The 24,296-nt window shown below is 44.7% G+C and overlaps 1 long non-coding RNA gene across 1 annotated transcript in view; it reads left to right on the forward strand.

Moving 5' to 3' along the window:
• LOC137212736 (uncharacterized) overlaps positions 1 to 18,007 on the forward strand; it is a 94,142-nt gene extending 76,135 nt beyond the window's left edge. The window contains exon 4 of the long non-coding RNA XR_010937603.1: positions 17,035 to 18,007. This is a non-coding gene — a long non-coding RNA (uncharacterized lncRNA). The remainder of the gene's footprint in view (positions 1 to 17,034) is intronic.
• Positions 18,008 to 24,296: the final 6,289 nt, after the last annotated feature.

Consider the following 24,296-nt stretch of genomic DNA (forward strand, 5'->3'; position numbering starts at 1 on the left):
AGACACGCATGGCCAACCCTGCTGGCCTGCCCCAGGGCTGCCATGAACCTGAGAGTTTTTATTCTGGGAAGGACTGGATTTTCAGTTGAGGCTTTTATTGAGCCTGACGATCTAGGCTCAGAACGACATGATCTCAGGAAGGACACATAGAAACTGTCCAGTCTGAACTATTCGGGTGAGATTCACCTGCCAGGAGTGGCAGGCTTATTTCCCCCGACCATCTTTCATGTTTTATTCGGTTTTATTTCACTGTTTGGGAAAGATTATCCCCTGATTTGTTTATTTTTATCTGCTGAGGTGTTGGTGGCAATACTAAATGACATGAAAGGCATGTACACAGGGGCTTTGAGGAAACCAAGGGCCTGAAAGAGCCCTTTTGTCTTGGTTTGTCTCCAAGGGCATCATTGGAGCCCATGTAGCGCTGCTCTGAGCTTAGAAACCATCTCTGGGCCAGTGACTGGTGTCTTGGACCTCATGACCATCAAGGAACAACTCTCTCTGAGCTCCTCTGGGCCCTGGGTTTCTTATTAAGGGGATTTTGGAGTTTGGAGGGTGATGGTCAAGTTTCAACCAAAGATGAGAAGGAAGTGCAGTGGGACCAGGGCCAGGAGACCTGAACAAAGAGGCAGCACGGTGCTTGGGTTGCGTTTCCCCAACACACTTGGCAGGAAGGATAAAAAGGAACTTACAGGACTCAAGTCAGTGTTTCTGTGCTTCTGGAGCTTCTCTGTTGATCTGTATTAGGAACGTGGTGGGCGATGCTCTTTGGTAATCCTAGGTGAGGTGGGGGGAGACTCTGCACCCCTCTATGTCTTTTCCTGGGACAGGCTGGTAGATTTCATTCCAAGTGTGCAATTGTGTGGTGTCTGTTTAATGCTGCTGGTGGGGAGAGTCCAAGCCTGGCCGTGATGGGGGACAACGGCAAAGCATGTGGCTCAAGGCCCAGAAGGCAGACGACCCTTTCGGAGGTCTCTCCCTGTGGTTTTGTATGTTATAGGTTTCATGTGTGCATTTTGGTTTATTTCTGAATTGCTGCAGCCCCTTTAGTGGCCATGGGACACGACTGCTGTAGGGAAGTTGTAATGAACTTTCCATCTGAGGAAGTCTTGGTTGTAAGAGGCAGACTGTAATTTCGGAGTCAAAGATGAGGAGATGGGTCAAGATGTGGTGACAGGTTCAGAGAAGTATCCCAAGGCTCTTCAATGTCAGCGAGTCCACTGAGATCAGTTGGTTCTATTTATGTTATATACAACATTGAGGTACAGAAAAGAGGATATCGGGGAATTAGTGGTTGGAGGGGGGGTGATGGTTTGCAGACCAGCCAGAGAGAGAGAAATAGAGGCAATGGGGCAAAGCACACCTGGGTTCTGCCCCGCCCAGGGTGCTCCGTGCAAGCTGACTGATTACCCCCCGGAGCCTCTTCTTTAGCTGCACGTGGGGGGATAATCATCGTCCCTACTTCCCACAGTCATTATGAGCACCGAGAGAAAGCATGCACAGGAAGTCGCTGGATTAGTGCCCAGTGTACAGTAATTACATTTCATTGCGGACTTGTACTATGCCTGTTACTACTACTATTACTCCTGCAGGCTCTTACCCAGGACGAGGCTGGTGCAGTAGAGTCAGGGCACGGGGCCATCCCTGGGAAAATGAGGGTCTTAGAACTCTGTCTGCGGGGGAGAGGGCTTGGATCCTTTGTTGGGGCAGCTGGGGAGAGACCTGCCCAAGGAGAGAGGAATAAGTCTATGCATTTGATCTCCAGAGTCTAGATCAGTCTGGGACTCCTGGGCCACAGAGGTCCTTCCTTTTCCTGTCAATCTGGGGGCGTGGCTTTCTCTCAGTCAATCATCCACTGGCTTATAAGCATTGAGATAAAGCAAATGTAAAGTGGGAACAATACTGCCCAACTGTGGCTGTGATTACACTTTTCTAATGTGTCTCTGAATTGGTCACTTAAGTCAGCAGATGCCTGACGTAAATGGGCCTCCACCCTCCTCCACAAAATATCCCAACCCATAACACAGAAGTCGATGGTTGTTTTTGCTTTAACTTTGACTTTGAGGGGTGCATCTCCCACAATAAATGAAATATTGTGTGACTCGTGTGCAGGGTGCTCACTCAGAGTCAGGTGAACAGTGGTGCCCTTGCCTCTTGGAACCTGTTCTGAAAAGAGCTGCTAGAGGGATTCTGTTAAAACAAGAATCAGATCAGATCTGTTCTCTGGTCAAAATCAACCTCCCCTCCCCCGTCAAATGCTCCACTCCAACACCTCTTATTCCCCCTCCTAATTTATATTTCCACTAGCACTTATCACTGTCTAACATCACAGTCATCCTTCGGTATCCACGGGAATTGGTTCCAGGACCCATTGCAGATACCCAAATCCGCAGACGCTCAAGCCCCATAGTCGGCCCGCCATGTCCACGGGGTCCGCATCCACGGATTCAACCAGCCATGGATTGTGTACTAAGTCTGTGATGCTACAGTCAGGTCACAAGCCAGTCACTATAAGAACCAAATATGTTTGGTCAACAGATGACTCTTGTTACGAACTCCAGGTCCTAAGGAACTTACCACTTGGGAACTAAGAAATTCTTTAAAATGGAAGAATTGAGACCAAACGCACAACTGTGCAAAATAACCAGGGATGCTGTCTAGAAGCTTCTGCTAGTAAAATGAAAAATCTTTCAGTGATGCCAGGTGGTGCTATTAGGAAGCTCACATACGCATCAGATTCCTTACATCAACAGCTTGAGCAATTTAGATTTTCTTTAGTGTACTTTCAACCTTTGGGCCCAACGATTTCTTCGGTAATTTTGCAAGAGTTTGTTATACCATCTCCTCCCCCAGTAAAGTCAACCCCTTCAGACCTCAGTTTCCCCAGGGAGTAAATGGGAAGTGGAATACGATGACCCCTCGGCTTCCTCAACCCAGATTTTCTGTGATTCTGTGACAGGAGTCCCAGCTTAGGTGAAGCAGAACTGAATAAAAGCTTTCCGTGGCCGAAGATGGTGAGGCCCCTAATGCAGCTGGAACTATGCCCCTCTTTTGTCCATTTCATGCTTATGCTTCTTAGCTTTTCAAATCATCCTTGAGCCAGTCCTGCAGGGGTCTTCTGCAGGGTCTCCTTTTTCCTAATCACCTTTCCCTGGGCATCTTCTGTTCATAGGGGTTCTCTGCTTGGATGTTTGACTCAACCGATGTTGATTAGCCCAGATGTTGCAACCTGGAAGGGTTGAGAGAAGAGGTCCAGAGGGAAAGGCCTCCTGGTACTGCTGCTGGCCTCTGTTGTGGGTGAGACTACGTCCAACTTGTCAGGATCTTGTAGGACCAAAAATTACTTTTACATATCCTAAGAGCGAGAATGATCTGAAAATTACTGGAACACCGGAAACAAAGTCAGTGTTCTATAATCGGAAGGATCTTTAGAGTAAGTTAGTCCAACTTCCCCATCCCGGCTAGGAATTTCTTCTCCATCCTCCGCAAGAGGTGGTCAGTGAACTTCTGCTTGCACAGCGCAAGTGATGGGGAGCTCATTACCACCTGAAACAGCTCATTCAATTTCTGGACATCTCCAACGGCATCCATTTGTTCCATCCACAAAGCTGAGATTGGTTTCCCTTAGGGGACACCCATTTGAAGATGAATCTTGGGTCACCAGTTGGACTCCACAGAGAATGTGTAACCCATTCATCAGCATCTTCTTGCCTCCAGGCTCAACTGCTCTTTTCAGCACATGGATTTCCATTCTGTCCTCCTCTCGGAGGGCCCTTGAAGAACTCTATTCTTCAGTCCTGGACTGATTCACACAAAATAAGCAGTGGGGGATCTGAAAGGTCTTTAGAGAGCTGTCCACGCACAAGTACTTGCCAAGGAGGGAGAGGGTGTGTTTCAGCCACTGGGTTCTGGGCAGGGGCATCTGGATCAAATAACCTGTTGAGAACAACTGGCCTGGCTCTGAACCTCTGGGCCAGAACCAATGCCCATTTGCCGTCATACCTTTCCAGGGCACTTCTTAGAGAATATTGGAGCAAATATAACCCTCAGAGAGAATCTGCTTCACCCTTTTATTCCATTTGTCACATGGGGAAGACTGAGTCCCAGAGAGGGGGACAGCTTTGGCAAACGTCATCCCGCAGAAGAAAAAATTGAAGCCCAGATCTTGTGCTTCCCGATTTCAGTGAGATTGCATTTCATTTAAAAGAGAAACACTGGGCCTTCCCTGGTGACACAGTGGTTGGGAGTCCGCCTGCCTATGCAGGGGACGCGGGTTCGTGCCCCGGTCCAGGAGGATCCCACGTGCCGCGGAGCGGCTGGGCCCGTGAGCCATGACCGCTGGGCCTGCGCGTCCGGAGCCTGTGCTCCGCGGCGGGAGAGGCCACAGCAGTGAGAGGCCCGCGTACCGCAAAAAAAAAAAAGAGAGAAACACTGAAGATCTCAATGTGTCTTTGGTTCCGGGAGTCCTCAGAGAGCTTTGTCCTCTGGAAATTACCTCTTCTTCCCATTGTCTGTGGTTTCCCCATGCTGATCCTGTGTCTGTGTCCTGAGCTCAGGGGGCAGTGCCCCAGCCTGGAGCTTCCTCCCCCATCCCTGAAAGTCTGCAACCCAGCACCTTCCTAATTCATGACCCCCCAGGGCTTATCATCGCAAAGGTACGATGAAAAGAAAATCTGTTAATATTCAAGCAACTCTGCTAAACAAGCAACTCTTTCAGGGTGACTATTTATTGCTATTTATGATGACAGATTATCTTTCTGATTTCCCCCAGCACATGTCTCCAGAGGAAATTAGATACAGTACTTTCCTTAAGCAGGACCAGGAGAGGATGTTTCTATAAATACTTAACAACTTGTCAGGGGAGATTACAAATATTGGCATGTCCTTCACAATGTCATGTTGGTTACTGAAGCTGTTGTAAGAAATCAGGATAGTTTATTTTCTTCCTGTTTGAAGGTAGTGCTACATTTTCTGAGGCCAGAGGAGGTGCTTCTAGAGGCAGAAGCTCTAGGATCAGACTCAAGGCCAGGGGCCCGGCACCCCCCAGTCTTCTCACGGGACTTTCCAAGAGCACGGGCTTTGGGGTCAGATGTCTGAGTCCACTGGCTCCACTATTTCCCAGCTCAGGGACCTTGGGCAAACCCCTGAGCTTCTCAGAGCCTCAGTTTTCTCCTCTGAATGATGACTGTATCATGACTCATCTCAAGGTGTTGCAAAGATTAAATGAGGCAACGTGTGAAAATTCCCTGTCCTGTGGTGGGTGATCCACAATACGGATCTCGTTCTCTTCTCTTTCCAGTCCATCGAGAAGACCTCCCTCATCAGCAGACATGGGTGGCCCTCAGTCCTATTGTCTTCTGACTTCCTGTGTTGCTTAGGAGAAATCTGACAATGATGAGAATAATAAATACAGTTAATGAATGCTAACACTTCTCAATCTCTTACCATGTGTCAAGAATTGTTCTAAGGGCTTCACGTGGATTCAGTCATTTAGTCCTCCTAGCAACCTTATGAGGGAGGTGCTAGTAGCATCCCTCTTTTACAGAGGAGGAAACTGAGGCAGAATGATGTGCTCAAGGCCACCCAGGTAGAGGGAATGGAGCTGAGGTTGGCCTCAGGCACTCAACTAGCCAGCTTTGAGATCTCTGAAGGATGGCCCTCACTCCTTTTTAGCAATCTCTCTCCTCAGTACCCTTAAGAATTTTCTCTTTATCCTATGTGTTCTGAGTTTTACCATCATGAGTGTAGGTATGGAGTTTTAATTTATCCTTCGTAACACTTGGTAGCATTTTTAGATCCAGGGACTCATGGCTTATTTAAGTTTGGTGAAATTCTCAGCTGTTAGCTCTTCAAGCACCGGCTTCTCTGGTAGCTCCCATCAGACCTATTTTGGAGTTTTGGAGTCGCGTTTCCTGTCTTTCAACTTCTTCTTTCATATTTTTAAATCTCTTATCTCTGTTTGGCTCTGTTCTGTTTGATCTCTGTGTTCTCAATTTCCGCTCTTCCACTCTGTCCACCATTCTGGTCAATTTCTCCATTGAGTTAAAATTTCATGAACTCTCTTTCATTTCTAAGATCTCTAATTGGTTCCTTTTCATAGTCACTTCCTTTTTATTTCATCATCTTATTTCTCGTGTCACGGTTGTGGCTCCTTTCTTGACCCCTGTAAGTCTATTATGGTGCTTGTTATGTACGTAGTCCTTCCCGGAGGGTTCTGTTTGATCCCTTTTCCTTCAGAGGTAAGTGATTTCCTTTGTGGCGTTCGTGGTGGTGATTTTCCTCGGCTACTTTGTGCCTCCTGTTTTGGAATTCACCTGCTGGATTTCTCAACAGCCTCCACCCGGTCCCTAGGTCCTGTCCTCTCGGTAACCGGGTGCAGGAAGTCTCAGTGTAATCGTGGGTGGACGGGAAGTGAGTTTCTGATTCTTGGCCTCTTCGGGGAGGCATCCATCTGGGCTGCAGCCTGGGGAAGGCTGTGTAGTTTTAGTCCCATTTATTGCTGCTAGGCACGCGCCAATGTTTCTTTTAGGAGTCTTGCTTTAAGATCTACAGGGATCTCTCTTTCTTATTTTTGAGCACGCTTGTGTGTTTTTCCTTGGCACTAGGAGTTTGGAGCAGAAAGGAGGGGTTTTAGCACTGTCTTAGTCCAACATCTTGAACCAGAAACCCTCCCTCATTATTATTCTTTGTTAAAATGAAATAATCGACATATACCAAAAAAACCGTATATAATATTGACTGTGAAGCATAATAATAAATGTAATAAGACATACACCAGTGCTTAAGTATTAGAACCTGACCAGTGCTGTTGAAGCCACTGTGTGTTCCTTCTCAACCCATCTCTTTGTCTCCTCCACCCGCAGGTAACCACTCTTGGGTATTTTCTGTTTATCTTTCTCTTGTTTCCCCCTCCATTATTTCTCACCATTTTTTTTCCTGAAGGGAAGTACCATAACATTGGCTTCTTAGAATTGTGCTATGAAGTTACAAAAATAATTAAAACACATTTGCACATAAATGACCAACAAGTCAATGGAACAGGACAGAGAATTTAGGAACAGACTCAAGTTTGTAAGGGAATGTATTAGGCAATAAAGGAGGTATTCTAAATCAAGAGCAAAAAGGGTGATCTATTCAGTAAATTGGTGTTGGGCAATTTGTTACCTATTTGGAACAAAACACATTTTAGATTCTTATCTCACACCTTACATAAAAGTGAACCCTTAATTGATTAAAACAAATCTAAATTACAAAAAAGACCCAAATCATAATAGAACTAAAAGAAAATTTAGGAGAATGATTTTATAATCTTGGGGTAGAAACGCCTTTCTAAGCAATACACAGAGCCTCAAAGCTGTGAAGGAAGAGATTTATACAGTTAACTACATAAACATTTAAACCTTTGACATAGCAAACGATGCAAATAGAATCTAAAGACAAACACCAGAATGAGCGAGAATATTTGCGACACATGTAATAGATGCAAACACACATGTATGTGTGTTCATATATGTTTTAAATGCATCTAATGGATTAAAAAGTTCCTACGCCATAAAAAACAGAAGTCGCCTGTAATTCTGCCCCTTAGGACCACTATTTACATTTTAGTATATACTGTTTCAGACTATTTTTTCCCTCGTGCATTTTTTTCTTAAGCACATTGCTTCCATATCTGGGATCATGCTGTATAGGTTTTTTTTCCTATGACTTTGAACTTGGTGCAGTGTAAATGTTTTTTCACATAAGTAAATACACGCAAACGATAAGTTCTTCTGCAAAAATCATAACGTCTATTTATTGTATCAAGTTACTAAAACTTGTTTAATAAATTAATTAATTTTCTAAAGTTAATATGCCTAATATAGGAGGGAATCCTACAAATCAATAAGTAAAAAACAAACATACAATGGAGCAAAAGAAATGAACAGGCCATCAATCCACAGACTGAAGAAGAAAAACGGCAATGGCCAACAAACGCAAAATGCCATTTACCTCACTAATAATTAAAAACATTCAAGTAAAACATTTCTGATTTATAGCACTGGGAACATTTTTTAAAATGTAGGTAATGCCTAGGCTTGGCAAGGATGTAGGGAAACAGGCTTGTAAACCTCTTGGTAAACTGATGTAGTATTTCTCAGGTAACTTGGCAGTATCTTTAAAAATTAAAAAAGGGGTTTCCCTGGTGGTGCAGTGGTTGAGAGTCCACCTGCCGATGCAGGGGACACGGGTTCGTGCCCCGGTCCGGGAAGATCCCACGTGCTGCGGAGCGGCTGGGGCCGTGAGCCATGGCCGCTGAGCCTGCGCGTCCGGAGCCTGTGCTCCGCAACGGGAGAGGCCACAACAGTGAGAGGCCCGCGTACCGCAAAAAAAAAAAAAAAGTGCATACCTGGGTTCTGGCTTAGCAATCCCACTGAAATCAGAGCTGGACAGATGGTCACTGCGGTGTTGTCAAGGGTAGAGGGGCGGATGGTATATCAGACGGAGGGAGAGGTTTCTAATTTTGATTGAGTATACTTGAAAATGCTCTTGGATTGTGAATCTTTTTTTTTTTTTGACTTTTTGTACATTTTCAGTCTTCTTAAATTTTTCTTAATAAATATATTGCTATCATCAGAAAGTCAACATTTTTAAAGGAAAGTTTTTAATGGGAACTAATTCGGTGTTTGAAGTGCTTACACTGTACGTGCACTCAGTATAAGGTCCCCACAAAAATAATAGCAATGGGGCTTCCCTGGTGGCGCAGTGGTTGAGAGTCCGCCTGCCGATGCAGGGGACACGGGTTCGTGCCCTGGTCCGGGAAGATCCCACATGCCGTGTAGCGGCTGGGCCTGTGAGCCATGGCCGCTGAGCCTGCACGTCTGGAGCCTGTGCTCCGCAACGGGAGAGGCCACAACAGTGAGAGGCCCGCGTACCGCAAAAAAAAAAAAATAATAGCAATGACAAAAAAGAATCACAAAACTATACAAGAGACAGACAGAGGTCACCTCATACCTCATTATTTTCAGAAAAAAACCCCAGTTCCTTAGAATGAGATACAAAAAGGGTCTGGGTCTGCAGCCTTCTGTATCTTCCCAGTTCATCTTTCCTCCATGCTCCGACTGTTACCGAACCCAGGTCCGCTGCTCACCGCTCAAAAGCCAATAAAGAGGCCAGGTTGGTGGAAAGGAAAGTTTGCTTTATTTCGGATGCTGGCAACCGCGGTGGGAGGGCAGACGCCTGTCCAAAGGCCAACTCCCCCCCACCCCCCAACAATCAGGGGGCAAGAGCTTTTATAGACGGAGGGAGGGGGCTACATGCAGAAACAGCACAGTCACCTCTGACAGTCACCTTGAAATTGGTCATCGGTGGTCTGACCAGCATCATCTTGATTGTTCAGTTCCAGGGTCGGTTTGTTCCCATTTTCTTGAGACCAATTCTCAGAATTGCGGCAGCTTATGTCATGGCAACAGTCTGGTCACCGTGTAGTTAACTTCTTCCACCTGCTGGGGGTTTCAGTATCTACAAGACAGCTCACAGGATACGGCTCAGAATATTATCTACAGCCCTTGAGGAGGAACTAAAGGTCCTTGACTATGCTTAATGACTAAACTATTATTATCTGGTCTCCTTTGACTTTTCCTCTGTTTCTGTATTTTCTCACTTCTCTGATTAAACTTATTCTTTGGCTAAAGTTTTTCCGCAGACAAAAGATGGACTGAGGACATGGGGGGCAAGGACCATGGGGTCCCGCTCCGTTTCATGAGCACTTAGGTCCAAGCAACCCCCAGCAGTTCCCTGGATGTGAAATGCTCTTTATTGACTGGGCTCAACGCACATGCTTCCCTTGCTGCCTGACAGACCACCCTTCCCATCTGGGCAACACCCTTGGAGAGCAGACGCTAGCCTGATCCATCAGTGTGTTCTTAGGACCCAGCAGAGGGACTTACAGACAGCAGTCATAGTAAATATGTGCTTTATGAATGAATGAAGGAATGAAGTGAAGACTCAGAGTTTCAGCTAGAGACAGACCCAAGACCCCAGTGAGTCAGTGGTGGAGGCAGGGCTACCTCTGGCTCTCTGCTAACATGTGCTATTTCCCCCACATGCGATCCCTGCTGCTTCACAGTTATCGTGGGGAGACAGTGGTAAGAGCAGAAGGGCAGGCCCTGAGAGCAGAAACGGCAATGCAAGTTCACGGTGACTCACTAGCTGCTAGATCCCCATTACGTGGCGAAAGCCCTGCCAGCTAGGGGCCCCCAATCTGTGGAGCACCCCTTCTCTAAGGAAGTCAGACCTGCTGGGGGTCCTAATTAAACACGGACGGAGTCGGAGACTGCAGGATGCCTTTGATGGAGGGGAGGGCTGGGACAAGGCAAACCCCGCCGTGTGTCAAATGTACACAGGTGCATTGCTCAGCGGGTTTGGGGGTCACGTGAATAAATCAGTATTTTATTTGACAGCAGCTCCACCCACACGGAAGAGCCACTTGGGTTATCTGTCTGTCCAGGACTTGGCATCCACAGGGCCATTCTGACTAGCTCAGTTATTTTTAGCTGCTATGAAAATCATAACATCCAGTGATGTGGACCCCATTTTTGCCAACTGATGCACAAATAGTTTTTTTCTTAATTATCAAACTGACTATAAAACCTTTTTAATTTGGGGGTATTTCCAGTGTTAAGGTGGAAGGCACTCTAACGTTCGTGCAGGATGACAGGTAGTCAGTGAGGAGAGAAAAAGCCCCATGCTGGCTCTGCCAGTCCCTCTGTTCTTGCTGCACTAAATTACAGAATTAACAGGCTCTTAGAAAAGGCTGACACACAGTTACCGTGAGAAAGACAATTAAATGTGGAAACTCACTTTTCTCACTGCATTGAATTTTAACGGGAGGCTTTGAGACTCAGTAAATCTCTTCCCTATTTCTTCTCCCCTGTCCCATAAGTTCTTCAAAAAAGCATCTAGAACACTGAAGAGGCTCCTCTCTCTCTTGATCCTCTCAAACTCCTCGTTACGGCTGTGTTTCGTTCCAGAAAGTTTCTTTTGAGATCAAGGAGAATGCTAAATACCCATATAGTTCAGTCGTTTCCTGGATGGTCTTTTTTTTTTCTTTTTTTTTTTGCGGTACGCGGGCCTCTCACTGTTGTGGCCTCTCCCGTTGCGGAGCACAGGCTCCAGATGCGCAGGCTCAGCGGCCATGGCTCACGGGCGCAGCCGCTCCGCGGCATGTGGGATCTCCCCAGACCGGGGCACGAACCCGTGTCCTCTGCATTGGCAGGCGGACTCTCAACCACTGCGCCACCAGGGAAGCCCTGGATGGTCTTCTTGTTCGTCTTTACCGCTTCCAAACAATCTAGGCCAAATTCATTCATTCATTCATTCTCTTGCTTATTCACTTGACAAATAACCCTTTGATCTTGCATTTTCTAGAGGCTAAAGGTCTGATCTTGATTTGATTCAGTCTGAGAGAGAGAGAGATGTGAGTGGGTGATTATATACCTGGGGTAAGAGCCTCGGAGATGGACGTAGAAGGTGCAGGAGTCCGCAGAGGAAGAGTTAGTCCTCACACAGGCAGTCCTTCCTGCCCCCCTGCATCTGGACACTCTAGCATCATGGCCTCTGTCTGCAGATCCTCGGCCCTCCCCTGGCACGAAATTGGCTCTTGCTAAATGTGTCCTGAATTGACTCGACTTGTTAACCTTTCACCTGAGTCCTCCCAAGGTTATGCATCCAACTCAAATGAGTCTGCACTCTGCCCCAGGGGCTCTCATGATTAATTGCGAAGAAAAGTTCTTTTTGAGGGGAAGAGGAGGAATTTTTTTTTTAATCCCACTTTTCTCCCAGCCCCAGCTGTTCATCAGTCAAGCATTTGTCATATTGTAGTCCTTTAACCACTAGTCATTTCTGACTAATACCTGGCAGGCCGACAGGGGGTACGAGTTCCAAGATGATAAATGCTTCCCTTCTTATCTTTTGATATCTGGAAGTAGAAAATTTCAAGGAAAAACGGTTTTACACCAAGACGACCATAAATCTCATTGTGTTCACAACAGAAGGCTGACCAGAGAAGTTTATTAAATCCGTAAGGGATTTGATGTATATCAAACTGTTACATAAAGTCAATACTTTGGAGAGAAGCAGACAATAAATACTCAGCAAGAGGCACTATTTCTATCAGGACGAAGGCAATCGCATAAAGATTAGGGGAGCAATTTCAATAATGCCCGTCTCTCTGCTGTAAGAAGACATATCTTGTTTTCCAGAATGATCACAGGGGAAGGAGCCGGGCTGGGGCAGGCGGCCTTCAGGACCGGGCTAATCTCACCGTCAAGCCCCAACTAGATGTTAAGCACTGAATGTTAAGCACTGAATGTGCATTTTTTTGTAAATCAGTTATATCTCAATCAAGCTTCAAAAATAAAAAATAAATAAAACTACGAGGGAGAAAGGACAGCACTGCCCACACTTGTGAGTACACGCAACAGTGCTTTCAAAGGGAGGTTCCCTGTGCCAGAAAACGGGAAGCTGTCCCTGAATTACTCCAAATTGTCGGGGTTTCTGGAGGCCATCTGTGGTCACCTGGATTTGTTTTTTTTTTTGGCGGTACGTGGGCCTCTTACTGTTGTGGCCTCTCCTGCTGCGGAGCACAGGCTCCAGACGCACAGGCCCAGCGGCCATGGCTCACAGGCCCAGCCGCTCCGCGGCACGTGGGATCTTCCCGGACTGAGGCACGAACCCGTGTCCCCTGCATCGGCAGGCGGACTCTCAACCACTGCGCCACCAGGGAAGCCCTCCCCTTGGGTGTTTTGAATGCAAGTAACAGAAAATCCAGCTGGTTAAAGATAATGCCTTGGTTCATGATAGGGTGTGTCTTCAGGGGGGTCTTGACGATAATATGACCAAGACCCAGGTTCTCTTTCCTGTCCCCTCCTCCTCTGTGACGGTTCCTTTTTCATAGGCGTCTCCTCTCGGGACTCCAAGATGCCTGCCAGTTTGGAAGACTGTTTGCTCCTTGCCTCATATTCCCTGGGGAGGAGGGTACGTTTTTTCCCCCCCAACCAGCAAACAAAATCCTCAGGCTTCAGCTGTTGGATCCACTTAGGTGACAAATCTCCAAGGGGATGGAGCACACAGATTAGTTTAGGGCTGGCACATGGCCCCAGTGCGGGGAGGGAATGAGAGCTGGCGGATGGAAGCAGCTTCCTCGGAAGCACCCAGGATGTGTGAGGGAGAGTAGACTCCTGCCTGAAAACCCTGGGCTGTCAACCGAGAGACGGGAGGATCGTGCTGGGAAGCTCCAAACAGCACATGCTCAGAACAGAGACGCCCCTCTTTGCAGAATTGTCAGTGGTGGACCAAACCCAGAGACAGAGATGAGGAAGGAGACAGACCAGGAAGTCAGAGGGTCACCAGGCCCGACACTCTGATCTTACAGATGGGAAAGTAAAGGGTCAGAGAGGGGATGAAGGGGCCCCTGGACTGCACAACAGGCCATGGCGGAGCTGTGATCAAAGTTCCTTCTCCTGAGGCTAATTTCCCCCCCACGGTAAAGCGCAGGCGAGAGAGAGAGAGAAGGAAGGAGGAGAATGGGGTAGGGGGGTGCTCTCTCAGATTTGTGGCTTTTCCCTCCTTGGTGGGTAGGAAGACTTCAGCACAGCTGCCCGTGAGGCAAGGCCAGCTCAGTGGTTTGTGCTTGCTGTGAGATTTGCCTTGTGGAGTCAAGAGTGTAAAGAGCAGAGAATGACAGAAACACACACACACACACACACACACACACACACACACACACACACACACACACACACACACACACACACACACACACACCAAACAACACTCCAACTGGAAAATAGGCTAAACACATGAATAGACATTTCACTGAAGGAGATACACAGATGGCAAATAAACCTAAGACATTCAACACCAGTAACTGTTAGGGAAATGCCAGTTAAAACCACACAGAGATATCACTACGCTCCTATCGGAATGGCTAAAATAAAAAAATAGTGGCAACACCCCAGTGAGGGTGCTGAGAAACTGGATCATTCAGGCATTGCCGGTGGGACCGTGAAATGGTCCTGCCACCACGGAAACATTTCAGCAGTTTCCTGACCAGCTAAACTCGGAGCTACCGTACAACCCAGCAAATTGCACTCCTAGGTGTTTAGCCCAGAGAAACGAAAATGTATGTTCACACAAAAACCTGTACACAAAATTTCATGGCTCTTTTATTTGCAAGAGTTGAAAACTGGAAATCATCCCAGATGTCCTTTGACGGGTAAATGGTTAAACAGACAGGTGCCTCCATACCGTGGACTAATTGCTACTCAGCCATGAAAAGGAATATACTATTGATTCAACCTGGCTGAATATTCAGAGAACTGTGCTGAATGAAACAAGTCAATCCCCAAAGGTTACATACTGTACGACTTCATTTACATAACATTTTCGAGACAGCAAAGCTATAGAAATGGAGAACAAATTAGTGGTTGCCGGGGATTAGGGGTGGTGGTGAGTGGAATGTGGTGAGTCTGGTTTTAAAAAGGCGAGAGAAGGGTCAGTATCTTGAGTGTGGAGTTGTATACAAGGTGATACAGCAACCACTACTAAAATTATCACTAGCAGGAGATAAGACTGTACAGAACCTAATACGTACACACAAAATGAGTACAAGGAAAACTGGGGGAAACTGAACTAGATCAGTGGATGGTATCGGCGTCTGCATCCGGGTGGTGATGGTACAGTACCGTTTTGCAGACTGAGCAAAGCGGACTGGGCTCTCTCTGTGTTCTTTCTTACAGCAGCATGTGAATCTACAATTATCTTAGAAGATTTTTCTAAAGAGCAGAGAGGACTTTGCAGCAGACGTTTTCACCTTTTCGTTTGCTAGGAATGTCCCATCATCCCCGAAGCTGCTAATGCATTTGCTTTAGGGACTTTGAGACAGGAAATCAGCTGTTGGTCCGGGATCTCAGAAGGGCCAGGGTGGCCCTCTGATAATTGTCCCCATGCTCCCCATGGCCAGAAGTGGGGTATGGGGGGTTCACTAATGATGGGTCTCTGCACCATTAGGACACCTGTTGCCAATGACAAACTCATCCTGAAAGGCCCCTGCACTGCCCAGGAGGCTGAAATAAACAGCAAGCACAGGTTGGAGGAAACCAAAGCCTTTCACGAAAGAGACTTGGGATGGAAAGTTGTTTTATTTTGCCAGAATCTTTGGGAAAAACACCCTGACATAATCACTCCCAGGTCCAGGATAAATGAACACAGAACGTGCTTCAAGGATGCAGTGAGCCTGATGGACTTTATTGATCGGCTCTTCCCTGGGTTTCTTCGGGAAATGCTCTGGCTCCCTCGTCTCAGGCCCGGTGGCACAGACACGACTATTTTCATGACAGGAGGGCATTTCCTCGGAATGAAATATGAAGTGGGGTGCATTCCACTCTCACCTCAGGCCGGTATGGTGCCCAGGCTCCGATAGACATTTCATTATTTCCAGACACATATCGCCTTCCATCAAGTATTGGTTTTATATGAAACCAGACTGATCAGGAGTGCTTTTTGGTACCAAAGGAAAAGAAGGGTGAGCAGCCCAGGAGTCGTTAATTTCTTCACAGAAGAGCAGCCGTGTGTGTGTGTGTGTGTGTGTGTGTGTGTGTGTGTGTGTGTGTGTGTGTCTGATTCAAAGAGCAAGGGGAGAGAGTTAGACCAGAAGAGCAGTCACCTTTTCATTCTGACTCTTGATGTTTTTGTTTTTGTCTCTCCAGGTGGGGTCACAGCCCTTGCTGGGTTTGTCCTCCTGTCTGGAGGGAAACAGAAATGCAGGGGGTGCGGGGTAGGAGTGGGGTCCGGGAGGTGGTGTGGTGGTGGGTGGGATGGCCTAGGATGGTGCTGCCCAGTGCCTGGGATCTAAACAGCTCTAAACAGACCTGCTGTGTGTCCCCAGCACACACCTGCCCTCTCTGAATCTCCATTTCCTCTTCAGTAACAAGAGGATAGGAGCCTAAGTGGCCTCAAGGGTGCCCTGGCTCTTGTGTTCTAAGGCGTTTACAACAGCTTGTGGGATTTTTCCCATCTGCACTTTCCTTTGGTGAAACCCACTAGGGGTGAGGGCTGGTCCAGGCTGTAGGAACTCCAGGAAAGGCCTCTGGGGCCACTGAAGTTTCTGACCCCCATCAGTCACCTGCTTATTGTATTTCTGCCACATCCTGATTTTTTTTTCCCCACCTTCTTTCAACCTCCTTCTTCATATCAGACAACCGCAGCTCCGACTTAGGCTTGAGTATCTGCAGTGACGGGGCACTCCCCGCATTACAGGCAGCCTTGTGTATTGTTGGGAAATTTCACACTTGCAGAGTCTTATGCACAATAAAGAGATGGTTTCCCAGTACTCTTCATCCAGCTCTCTGTCTTCACGCGGAGCAAGGCTCGTTTTTCTCACAAAAGACAGCTCTCCTGTGCTGAAGGATGGTGATCAAGACCCCCTTTGTCTGTCCGTCTCCAGACTAAGTACTCCCAGATCCTGAGTCATTTATGGACTGTAGTCATGAGCGTCTTTATCATGCTGGTTTGGTTCTTATAAATATGTTACACAGCTGAAAATGTCCCTTCTTATGTATATAAAAATTGATCATAGCAGGAATTTAATATCACTATAGAAAATTTGTTTACTAGGGGATAAGAAAAAAGTCACCAAAGTTCTCATTTTTAACCTAATTATTATTCATATTTTGGTATATTCCTTTCTGTCTTTTTCTCCGTCAAATTTCTAAATTTGAACGCTTTTCATCCCTTTCTCCACTTCATATCACACCAGAATTGTTTTTCATATTTCCTCCTAGTCTGTATAAGCATCGTTTTGAAAGGATGTGGATTCTTCCGTCTATTGATGTATTATAATTTATTTAACCAAACTCATACTGTTGGACATTTAGCTCATTTTTATGCAATTATAATGAATGCTGTGATGGACATTTTCACATGTGGCTTCTTCGAGAAAAATGTCAATGAGATGCATCATTGGGTCTGAAGGTTTGAATATTTATGTTTTCCTAGGGATGGCCTCAGTGCTTTGCAGGAGGGTTACCAGGTGCCCACTGTAGGAGATCCAGCATCTGGACTGAGCTCTGGAGAGAATGTTCTGAGTTGGCTGGACAGTGCTGGGCAGTGGAGGATGACCAGCTCCCTGAGGCTGAACCCTGGGTGTCTACTGATGGAGACGGTGTCAGATAATGGGTAAGAGTTTGGGCTTCAGAACGTGGCAGGACTGGGTTGAGCCCTGGCCCTGTCATTGGCCTGCTGTGTGATCCTGGGGGATTTACAGAGACTTGATTTTCTCATCTGTAAAATGGGAACAATACTTACCTTAATACCTTCACTTAGCACGATCGCCAATGGCCTATGTACTAGATTCTGCTCTAACAAATATCCACAAACTTGATGGCTTTAAGCAACAGAAATGTATTCTCTCACAATTCTGGAGGCCAGAATTTGGTGGTGTTAGCGTTCCAGATTTTGGCCATTCGAAAAGATGGGTAGTGATATCTCATTGTTTAATTTACACTTTCCTGATGACATAGTCTGTGGAGCATCTTTTTATATGTTTATTTGCTACCTGTGTATCATCTCTGGGGAGGTGTGTACTAAGGTCTTTGGCCCATATGTTAATTGGGCTGCTTGTTATCTTGTTGAATTTTAAGAGTTCTTTATATATTTTGGATAGCAGTCTTTTATCAGATGTGTCTTTTGCAAATATTTTCTCCCAGTCTGTGGCTTGTCTTCTCATTCTCTTGACATTGTCTTTCACAGTTCATTCTATTTTTTGATGTTATGAAGTGAACCATCAAAATAACTGAAAATAAGGCTATAGTCTCGACTACTGAAAGATAAAGGGAAAGACGAAGTGTGTGATAATTTTCTCATCTTTTAGAGCAGAAGTAGGCACATGAAGGCCCATGGGCCAGATTCTACTTGTCACCTGGTTTTGTAAATAAAGTTCTGTTAGAGCACAGACATGCTCATTCAATTACTTATTGTCTGTGGTTGCTTTCATGCTACCACAGAAGTGAATAACTGTGACAGAGACCATATGGCCTGCAAGGCCTAAAATATTTACTCTTTACCCTTTATATAAAAAATTTGGTGACCAACGTTTTAGAGCAAGACCTCAAGACATCCAAGAAGCAGGGATTACATGTCATTCAAAAAATTATGAAGACAACTACTAGAGGGTTAGAACGTATTTTGTGTACTTTGCAACTCACAAGAAAGAAAACGTATACTCAAGACACGTAAGACAATTCGTGTGGGAAATAATGAGTATAGAGAAAGCATTTAAAGCAACAAAAATGAGGATAAAATAAGACCCAGAAATATCTATTATTTAAATAAAATAAAGGAGACAAGCTTACTAATTAAATTAACAAGTTGAACGTTAAGTTGTATTTAAGAGATGGATTAAAAATAAAATGATGCAAAAATCAAGAGTGACTTGTGGTTAAAATGACTAGATACTATCTTCCCCCAGAGACCTACTAAAATGATAGCAAGAGGGGAAAAAAAGTATAATTAACCATGTCAAAGAGAGTGAGTGAAAGCTCGGCCATGGATAGATGACTTCAAAAAATTTCTTTGAGACAGAAGAGAGGTAACTGACAATGCAGGGTGGAGAAAGTGCAGGGGAGAGTTAAAGTAGACAAGGAGAGAGGTTAAGAAGACTCTCCTTCGCCCTCTAGAACCCAGAGAGACTTGGGATCCTGAAACCCTAGTAAACTGAGTGAGAGAACAGGCTGAAAGTAGGGACTAACTGAACACCTACACAGTGTCACACCCCCTGCTCCTTTTCCCTCCACAGAAACCCCAGCGGTCAGGCATCCACCTCCTTCCCTGGGAAACAAATCAGTGTCTTCTTTTAAATACGATGAAAGATCCCAGAGAAAAGGCCACCTGCTCTTTCTATCACTTAGGGACTTGCCGTTGTTTTGGCCACCTCCTTACCTGAGTATCCGAAAGCAGCACCTGTAAGTTGAGAAACTGAGTATGTGGGCAGGAGGTCTCCGTTCATTGCTGGCTGATGGCAGGAGGCTTTAGTTCCTCACCACGTGGACCTCTCTACTCAAGGGCTGCTTGAGTGTCCTCATGACATAGCAGCTGGCTTCTTCCAGATTGATGGATCAAAGAGAGAGAGAGCAAGCACTGGGAGGAAGGCTTTCACAACCTAATCTTAGATTGTACACCATCGGTTCCATTTTCTTCTATTATTAGAAACAAGTCACTGAATCCACATTCATGCGGAGGGGAATTAGGCTTCACCTTTTGAAGGAAGGAGTACCAAAGTATTTGTGAACAACCGCAGGGCTTCCCTGGTGGCGCAGTGGTTGAGAGTCCGCCTGCCGATGCAGGGGACGCAGGTTCGTTCCCCGGTCCGGGAAGATCCCACATGCCGCGCAGCGGCTGGGCCCGTGAGCCATGGCCGCTGAGCTTGCGCGTCCGGAGCCTGTGCTCCGTAACGGGAGAGGCCGCAACAGTGAGAGGCCCGCGTACCACAAAAAAAAAAAAAAAAAGAAAAAAGAAAAAAAGAAAAACAACCACAGACTCTAACACAAAGAAGAGATAAAAATAAATAAATATCTAAAAATAATTTTAGAGAAAACTGAGATATTACAAAAGAGAATAAAAGAATTTAATGAGTATCCTCAGAGGTATCTGAGAGACTTACATTCATTAAATAAATGACAAAGTGGATGTTATGGAAAACAAAACGAGAAGAACCAGATAGAGATCCTGGGAATTAAAAGTTGCTGCTTTCTTTTTTTCTTCACTTGCTTTTTTGAAAAATTTGCTTTATTTTTTTTTTAACTGAGGTGAAATTTACATAATATGAAACAAACGATTTAAAATATATCAGTGGCATTTAGAACATTCACAGTGTTGTGAAACTATTCCCTCTGTCTAGCTCCAAACATTGTCCTCATCCCAAAAGTAGACCCTGTACCCGTGAAGCAGGTGTTCCCCAGCCCCTCCCCAGCCCCAGGCAATCACCAGTCTGCTTTCTGTCTCTACGGATTTGCCTGTTTTAGACAGTTCATATAAATGGAATCACACAATATGTGGCCTTTTTTTGTCTGGCTTCTTTCACTTAGCGTAATGTTTCCAATTGCTGACTTCTTTTTTATTTCAAATTAGTAGAAGGGCTGTACGCTAAATTAGAAGAAATGTCTAAGAAAGGAGAACATAAAGGAAAAATGAGGGAAATACAAGTGAATAGCAGGATTAGGAGATCAATCCACGTGGTCTGGGATCTAATATACGTTCCAGAATGAACAGAGAAAAGGGAGGGGAGAAGCTTATGAAAGAAATAATATAAGAAAATTCCCCAGAAATAAGTCTAAAGGACCAGCATAATACATAACAACAGACCCACATTAACACAAACTATTGTGACATTTCAAACCACGGGGGATAGAGAGAAGATATTAAAGGTATCCAGAGGATGGGGGAAAAACAAAGTCCAGCTAATCAACTACCTGGAAATTAAAAAAAGAAAAAAAAAAGCTCTCTCAAAAATAACTCCTGGTCAAAGACTAAATTAAAACTGACATTGAAGAATATCTAGAAAATAAGAATATATGAGAATGAAAACACTAAGTAATGATGCTTAGAAATACCGCTGGGAGGAAAATTTTACTCTTAAAACACTTATACAACCAAACAAGTGTAACCAGTATGTTGAACAAGCAGAGCTCATTTAATTCTAATTTAATCAGAAAAACATCTTTATTTTTGCCTTTAATCTGTTTGGTTGGGTTGTTCTTTCCCTAACACCTAATGGATACTTGAGCATACCCAATACTTTTCTGATAACTCTCAGGTAGTTAAAATTGTGTATAATCACTTGAGAGCACAACTATAGTCTTAAGTAATTCAAAGTGTTTCTGACACCTCCCTTCCCACCCCAACCCCCAGCCCATTTTGCTGTGAAGCTCAGGGAGAGGAGGGGGAGAGATGGGGTACAGAAAACTCTTACTTGGTCAGTACTGTCCTAAGATGGGTTCACATGCTTTGTACCTGGAATGTGGTTAAAGTGAACGCTTTGCCTTATGAGCACTTTCCTCATTTCTTAAGAGGTTCCTCTGCTGCATCCTTTGGCTACAACTCTTGTTTCTGGGGCAAGGTCTCTTTGTCTGGTCCTGCTGGCCTCCCTCAGCCTCATCTGATGGCAATGCTGTGACTTTCCAGGTGCAGCCATCTATGCTTCTCAGGGGTGGGTCAGACATCAGTTCTCTGTGTCCCCAACTGCAGAGAACCCACAAACTCCTCCCTAACCCATCCACCAGCTCAGGCTCAGGAGATTGCATTGTCCATGCCACCCCTTGGAATGGGGTCTGACTTAAAGTATAGCTCTCTCCAAATAAATGCTCTCCCAAAATGGGCTCCAAAACTTGTCACTCAATCCTATTGCACCCTTGTTGTGGTCCCTCATGTAACTGGTTCTTGACAATTGTGTTCAAATGTTCTGCATCACGCTGCATCTCTTATCTCATTTTTGGTATATTTTGGTGGAATATCTTGTTTACTCAGCCAAACCCTGCAATTTAGGAACATATTACACGAGGAAGTATTAATGAATTAAAGAATTAAAACAAACAGATTAAGTATGCAATTCAAAAAGTTAGGAAAGATCAACTAAGTTAATCCAAGGTTAGGGAAAAAAAGTATTAATGAATTAGAAAACAAAAATGACAGAGGCTGATAAATAAATTTAAGAAATAGTATGTAGGGCTTCCCTGGTGGTGCAGTGGTTAAGGATCCGCCTGCCAATGCAGGGGACACAGGTTTGAGCCCTGGTCTGGGAAGATCCCACGTGCCCTGGAGCAACTAAGCCCATGTGCCACAACTACTGAGCCTGAGCTCTAGAGCCCGCGAGCCACAACTACTGAGCCCGAGTGCCATAACTACTGAAGCCCGCATGCCTAGAGCCCGTGCTCTGCAACAAGAGAAACCACCGCAATGAGAAGCCCACGCACTGCAATGAAGAGAGTAGCGCCTGCTCGCCGCAACTAGAGAAAGCCCGTGCACAGCAACGAAGACCCAATGCGGCCAAAATAAATAAAATTTTAAATTAAAAAAAAAATTAAGAAAAAAAGGAAGTAGTATGTATGGGGGAACACACAATAAAACTGATAAATCATTGGGAGCTAGCTCAAAACCACTACATTAGAAACAAACAAGAGAAAATACCACTGATCTAAAAGAAATTGGAAAAAAACATTTTTTGCAAAAAATTCAGTGGAACTAAATTTGAAAAGATGAGTGAAATAAGATATTTTCCAGGAACTATAAATTATCAAGATTGACTTCATGAGAGATGGAAACCTAAATAGACAAAAAACAATGGAAGAAATTGAGAACATTATTAAAAAGCAACCTCTCCACAAAAGCCCCAGATCCAGATGGTTTCAAAGGTAAGTTCTTTCAAATATTCAAGTAACAGATGAATCTGATACTATTTAAACTCTTCCAGAACCTAGAGAAATAAGGACAGCTCCCAAATTCTTTTTATAAAACTATCATAACATGGATTCCAAAATCTGACAAAGTTAGCACAGAAATAGAGAACTTTAGACCAATCTCACTCAGCACAACCATGAAAAAAATAAAATAATGACAGAAATTTCTACAGCCTATTAAAAGAATAAAATACCGCCTTCAAGTGGGATTCTTCCTACAATTCAAAGGCCTTTCAAAATTATGAAATCTATTAATATGATATATTATGTATCAAAGGGAAAAACACCAGAGGATGAACTCAATTAGATACCAAAAAGGAATTTTAACTGAATTCAATATTCACTCCTAATTTAAAACAAACAACAAACTAACTAACTTCACATATGGGAGTAGATGGTACACTTCCCCAGTGTCCATCCACCCTTCCCCCATTGGGGCAGCCAAGGGTTTGAGTTGTACTGACCTCCACCCTGTGCTAAGGGAGGCTCCTTAACCCCAAGTTGGTGAGAATAATTTCACCATCACAAGGAATAGTTAAGGATGGACAAGTCATTTCTTGACCACAATGATCATTCCAAATATGAAAAAAGAGTCCTGGATGGTGCAGGGTAAACCTCGGGACTTCTTATTTCTTTAAAAGTTGAAGGAACAGAAGCTATCTCTCCTTCTGGGCTCTGTGGTGTGCAAATGTCAGATCTTAAACTGGGCAGTCTTTTTTTTTTTCCCCAAGAGGAAAGGCAACCAGACAACAAAGCCAGAGTGTAGAGGAGGGTAGAGCTCAGAGAGTCACAGTGAAACTGGAGCCCGGATCAAACTGCACCTGAAGCATACTTTACCACTGGGCTATTTTTTACCCAAGCTGATAAATTCTCTTTATTGTTTTAGCTTGAGTGAGTTTTCTATGACCTGCAGCCAAAAGCATTCTGATTCAGACTGACATTTTCTTAGCATCGTTTAAAAAGTTGAGCTCAAATCAATCTAATGGTGAGAGACTAGAAGCATTCTCATTAAACCCAGGGCATATGAAATGAAGACAGCACCTGCCAAAGATGGCCTGGGAAAAATCCTGGGTTTCTGGGAGTATGAGGTCAAAGAGGGGTGGATAAAAATGAGGCTGAAAGGTCCTGACAGCGCTGGGGACTCTGAAATGAAGAGCTCAGAAAAGACAGATGCCTTTTGCTGATTTGCTCAAAATCAGCTCCAGGGTCAGGGGACTCTAGCTACTTTCCCTAAAAAATTATATTATATATAAATATTACAAAAAATCTAGAAAAGTGCAAAACACTTGACTATATATTTACCCTGAGTCGATCAGTATCCCTGTGAAAAAGACTCTAACCTCTGTTGAGAGACATACGGAAGGTCACGTCAAATCAGAAGCAAGTCTTTGCTGTTGGGTAGTAATAATATTCAACATCACAGGGGCGCATGATCTCAAAGTAAATTGATCAGTGAAATTCCAACTAAAATTTTGCAGGATTTTTTTTAATCCAGTGAAATAAAACCGAAGTTTATCTGGGAAAAAAACCTGCAAAAATAACTGGGAAAATTCTGAGGAAAAAAAACTGTTGACGTGGGACCAGCTTGATTAGATACTAAAACATCTGAAACTCGGCAATTAAAGCAATTTGATACTGGAGAAGGAGTAGGCAGGTGGATGAGACAATAGAGAATCCAAAAATAGACTCAAGTGTACCAGAGAGTTTGGTTTATGGGAAAGGTAGAATTTCATGGGACAATCCTCTGGGATAAAAGAAAATCTTCTCAACCCTCCCATCTGTAATTTATATTTCCAACAAAGGATTCAT

This window comes from Pseudorca crassidens, chromosome 19, assembly GCF_039906515.1.
Source record: "Pseudorca crassidens isolate mPseCra1 chromosome 19, mPseCra1.hap1, whole genome shotgun sequence".
In the NCBI taxonomy this organism is placed as follows: Eukaryota; Metazoa; Chordata; class Mammalia; order Artiodactyla; family Delphinidae; genus Pseudorca; species Pseudorca crassidens.